Below are 5,629 nucleotides of genomic sequence, written 5' to 3' on the forward strand. Positions count from 1 at the left end.
CTGGATTGCTGCATGACATGCCTCCTCCAACATCCTCACCTACAACTGCCTGGAGGTTGAAAGGCAGACTCTTCTAGCCCTGAGCTGCCATCCCAAAGTAATTTTCACTCTTTTAGTCTCATGCAAATCTCCCAACTGGGTACCAATCATACTTGGGTATCATAATCTACCCCATTATACATGATTTCAAAATAAACTTAACAGAATAGAAGGGCCTTTTAAAATGCTGTGACAAGTCACACAGCAGCCCTTGGAGCTTCCAGGCCTTCAACTAAATTTCTTGAAAAGAAAGCAGGATCCTTAACAGTCCGTATATCCTAGGGCTCAGAATACGTGGGGGTATTTGGACGCCAAGTTCTCCCTTCCAGGGATGTACAGTGGTACCTCGGTTTTTTAATGTCTCCGTTGATGAATGTTTTGGAACTCGAACGCTGTAAACCCAGACATAAATGCTTCGGTTTTCGAACATGCCTTGGAAGTCGAACATGCCACATAGCTTCGGTATTGTTTTCCTTATTGAGACTTTCATTTTGAGTTTTTTAATGTTTCAGAACTCGAATGGTCTTCTGGAACAGATTATGTTCGAAAACTGAGGTACCACTCTACTACTTTTTAAAAATACCAGTCAGAAGTGTCTTCCTGCCCATGTGGGGAGAAAGTATTATTTTTACCCTGGTGAACATTTATTCTCATGGGTAGGACATCCTGCCCATCTCTGCATTTACTCCAGTTACTATGAATCTTATATTTTCCAGATTTTGTTTGAATTTTTTGGAGAGTGGAAGTTATCTTGTTCTCTCTGTTCCAATTAATATGATCTGTTGGTTTCATTTCTTCCCATTCTATGGTGGTGGTTCTTTCTAGCTCTTTGTTGCAGATGCTCTTTCCTTAATATGCTATGTCATTGAGTATATGATGAGCATTTCTCACCTTACAGGAAGTGACTTTTCAGCCCGGTTTTCACAGTCCCAGAGGCAGGACCTAACTGAATCTGGAATGTCCTCTGCCCCCTACCTGCATTCTCATCAGGTAATAACTGCATTCCTCCACCATACAAGACTTATCTCTACAGTTTAACGTTGTTATAAAAGTACAGTGGTACCTCGGGTTACATACGCTTCAGGTTACATACTCCACTAACCCAGAAATAATGTTTCAGGGTAAGAACTTTGCTTCAGGATAAGAACAGAAATCGTGCTCTGGCGGCGCGGCGGCAGCGGGAGGTCTCATTAGCTAAAGTGGTGCTTCAGGTTAAGAACAGTTTCAGGTTAAGAACGGACCTCCGGAACGAATTAAGTATGTAACCAGAGGTACCACTGTATTGAGATTGCATATGTCAGGAGCGGCCAACCTTTCCTGACCAGTGGGGCAGATCTTAATCTCCTTACCCATGGTGGGACAAATCTGACAGGGCAGGGTGAGAGTACCTACCTGTCAGTCACCTGGTGCCATAGTGATGTCAGGTGGTGCTATATTTTGAGGCCCTTGTTGTCGCAACTTCAAAGTACAATGCAGGGCAGTTTTCAAAAGGGCTTTCAAACAGCCCTGCGCTGCTCTTTGAACTTTGGGTTTTTGGAGGTTCAAAGAGCAATATCTGGGAGCGAGAAGTAGCTTCCAGTGTCGCATCAGCTGATGAATGGAAGCATGCCTTACTCTAGCAAAGGAAGGATCTGGAGCTCACTTTAAGCTACTGATAGTTCCTTATCAAAAATATATTTATTAAACATCAAGTTGGCATACACTGAATTTTTATAGTTTCCTGATAGTTCTTTTTGAAGCCCTGCCCTTATCCATCCCACACCTGACATCATGTGTAGAGACTGTGTGTAGGGCAGGTGGGTGTAACACCCCCAAAATGGCCCAGCAAGCCACATCTTTGATGATGTGGGTGTAGGTGGCTGAAGAAAGTTCCATATAAATATTAAAGATTGTGAAAATTACTTACATAAAATGAGTTTAAGTGGGAAGGTGGCTGTGAAGATGTGTGACTATGAATTCCTGGAAGTTGCTCCATAGGGTTAAGATAACTCATGTTAGGCGATGTGCAGCAAGCTGGGGGGCAGCAGCAATATTGGGCAGCAGCCCTAAATAACAGGTGGTTTCTACACTCATCTGTAATATGGAAATAACACTGGCTTGCTTCTTAAGGTTGCTGTGTGTAGTGTGTTCATTTAGAAGAGTTCATCTTGCCTGTCTCCTACGGATTCACCACTAGTGTAGCATACCATGCAAGGCACTCTGGCATGCGTTAAAATAATTGGTAAGTGATTTGATGTTTTGTGGTACTTCAGTTTAAAAATCAAAAGAATTTATGAGGTTCAGTGTCCTGAGTCCATGTTTTTGTGTTGTGGTGGTGCAGGGAACACACAGCCCATGTATTTTTGTGGTGCAAACCGTGTGGGCAGGGATGTGATCTGATGACAGTTTAGGTAGAATCCATGTGGATACGTGGAGTAGATCGACATTTCTGCCTCATAGAGGTGCTGTGAAGCCCTGGATCTGTATCCCCCCCCCCATTTCATGATGCCTTTTGGGGAAGCCTATACAGGAAAAAAAACCCATGCCAATTCATGTATGTGTGTGCGCGGAACCCCTCGCTTTGCACCAGGATGGTGCTGCAATTTTCAGTTCAGCTGATGAACATTGATGCGAAGTTCAATTTAGCAGTTTATTGGGGGGGGGGGGCGCCGCCATATAAAAACCATGTGCTGATTCTTGGTTTTGCGCCATGGCACCGGGTGTGGCAATTTTCCTGGCTGAGGGTGTAGCTTTGCCACCTGCAGTTTGATGGTGGAGGGGGGGGGCGGTGAGTGTCCCACCCCATGGAAAGATGCCTACAGACTAAGTATTTTTAGGAACGCGACAGTTATTGAATTCCAGATAATTTCTCTCTTTTTCAGCGTTATTCCACTCCTTTTTCCCTCAGAGCCCTCGCTGAGGCGGTCGCACCGCAGGGCAGCGCGGGCTTACGTTTGCGCGTTTTCCTTCCACTCCAGAGGCCTACAAAGCGGGCGAATACGACTAAAACTATTTTTTTTTGGCGGGGGGATGTAGAACTGGCCACGAATTCATGGGGTGCATGGGGTTAAATATCGTCTCCTCAGCTTCGCCTGGAACCATTACGCCGCGTCGGAGCCAGGAGAGGAGGAACGGCGGCGGCGCTTCCCCCGGCTGCTTCTAGCTCACTTCCCCTTGTCTCTCCCTACCACACGCAGCGCCCCCACCCCAAGTTTTAACGATCCGAGCCACCTCAGAGGGCGGCAGCCCAGTTGGGGCGCGCGCTCGGCAGCGAGGGGAGGGGGGCGCTCTCTCTCCGCGCGCCTTTCGCGCTCCTCGAGCCTGATTGGCTGCGAGGAAGGGGAGGGGGCTTCGAGACAACGGGCACGCGAGGGAAAGGGGCGGTCGCGGCGGCGCCGGAGCCCCTTCCCGCTCCCCCCCACCCTCTCGCCGCGTTCGGACTCGACGCCTTCCCTCGCTCCCCTCACGCCGCGTGGGCGCGCGCTGACGGCCGCGTCTTTCGGTTCCCCCCTCCCCGCTTTTTCTCCCGTCCCCCCTCCCTTTTAACCCTTTCCCTTCCTTTCTTTAGGTCTGCCCGCTTTTCCCCCCGCCCACCGCCCGCTGCTCTTTTTCCCATCCTTTCCTCATCCGGCTCGTCGGTCAGTCGGGAAGGCAGAGATCGGCTGTGAGGCGGTTTCTGAGGAGGCTTGCTCTGCGGAACAGCCTCTGGGGGCGAGCGAGCGAGCGGGCGGGAGCTGGGTGGGTTGCCTGCCTGCCTGCCTGCCTGCCTGCCTGCCTTTAAAGTCGAGGGGGGAGGGAGGCATTCATTGCTCGCTTCTAAACCAGGGCAAGTCGCCCCTCCCTCCTTCCCCCCCCAACTTTCACGGTTTTGGTTGTGGACTCGCGGAAAGCTCCCCCCCCCAACCTCAAAGCGCGCGCGAGGAGGGCGGGGCAGATTCCGTCCACCGTCTACGCCCCCCCCCTTTGTTTTCAGCCCTACTTCGCAATTTCTCCCAATTATTGATCATGATCACCGGAAATAATCGGGCAGGGTACTAAGGAGGGCGGGGAGGGGAGGGGGGAAAAACACCCCCACCCCCAATCTTTGTTCTTCGGATTCGCAAAGCGGTGGTTTAGCCCTCTTCGTTTTGCTGTAACTTCTCCCCTTACCCCCCTCTCCCATCCCACCCCCCCCCCCCCGTTTGAGGTCTCCCCCCCCCCCGCATACTTTATTTTTATTAACCCTCTTTCCCTAATAATCCGGGGAGGGGTCGGAAGACCGACGCATCTCTTTCTCTCTCTCTCCCCCGACCCCCCAACCCTAAATCCAAAGTGCTGCTCACATGAGGAGGAACAGGAGTCGGAAAGAAGCAACCAGGTTAGTCACTCGTGTAAAAGCCGTGCTGCCGTCTGATATTGGCTTCTGACTCATTTTCTGTGTTCAAGATGGGGAACGCACGTGCATATTTTATTTTATAATTCTTTGTCTGAACGCAAGATGCTCCAGCGTTTATGTCGACGTGCAAAAGCTACCGTGTGGGGAGTACAGTGTAGTGTATTTTTGGATTGTGTCATCTTAAAGCCCTTTCTGTTGGACCTCAAAAAAATCTGTTTTTTAAAGAACGAACGAACGGTAGCTTGGATAGAAAATACAATATCCTTGCAGACTTGTGTGCTAACGTGCGTTTTGTAGTAATTATTCTGCTTATTCTGTATAAGCAAACGCTGTGCCTGAAACAATGACCTTTGCTTTTCTCAGGGGCTTACAGTTTTACACATTAATTTGGCTTCACTTCGATTCTGTATGACAGTAGTTCCGTTTAAGATGTGGGTGTTGAATGCAAGTTTTTACTAAAGCCAAGGCACAGATTTTGTCTTTTTAACTGTATCAAAAATGTAAGCTCTGTTAGGCCAGTTTCTTTCCCCCTTTGAAGTTGCCTTAGGTTACACAGGGCTTTAGTAATTTGAGAATTTAACCATGTAGTTTGTCTTCTGTTGTACACCACTGTGTAAAGCTTTAAGTGCAGCAAACTAACCTGGATCTTTTCATTCTTTTTTCCTAGATATTGTTGGTGCCAGGTGCAGCTTTTTAAGGGGCCCAGTTCTGAGGGAGCAGAAACACAAGAGGAGTTTATTGTACTTTGAATCCTCAGAACCTAAGATTCTTTATTATCAACCTTCATTAGAGGGAGGAGGAATATAAAGTCTGTCCCCCACATTACTTTACTCTTCAGAGCAGTAGTTAGGCATCACCCATTGGGGTACCAGGATAATACAGTTCACATGACAGCTTCTTTCTTTTGGAGGCTCTGTGACCAAACCAAGCTTGAAGAGCTAAAAGTCACTGAGAGGACTTGATTACCTCCCTGGGGTGGGGTGGGGAGAAAAAGAGAAGGTCCCAAGAAAAGCCTATTCGCATTGAAGGAAGATTGAAGCAACAGTCTCTGGATATTGCTGCTCTTCCCACCCCCAAGCGTTGGGTAAGTTACACTACCATTATTCACTTATTCATTCACTCTGTTCTGTTTCACTCCACCTCCACTCCACTATGTGGTGAAGAGAAGTGTCTCAAGATGGTGAGCGTGGTGGTGGTGGGGAAGCAGGGATAACTGTGTGTGTTAGTATAAAACAT

The 5,629-nt window shown here is 48.3% G+C and overlaps 1 long non-coding RNA gene across 1 annotated transcript; it reads left to right on the plus strand.

The window, feature by feature from the left end:
- Nucleotides 1-4,231: 4,231 nt before the first annotated feature.
- On the plus strand, nucleotides 4,232-5,105 carry LOC117061083. Its single transcript, XR_004428050.1, has 2 exons — nucleotides 4,232-4,375; nucleotides 5,061-5,105. It is a non-coding gene; the product is annotated as an uncharacterized LOC117061083 (long non-coding RNA).
- The last annotated feature ends 524 nt before the right edge of the window (nucleotides 5,106-5,629 follow it).

This window comes from Lacerta agilis, chromosome 16 (genome assembly GCF_009819535.1).
Source record: "Lacerta agilis isolate rLacAgi1 chromosome 16, rLacAgi1.pri, whole genome shotgun sequence".
Classification (NCBI taxonomy): Eukaryota; Metazoa; Chordata; class Lepidosauria; order Squamata; family Lacertidae; genus Lacerta; species Lacerta agilis.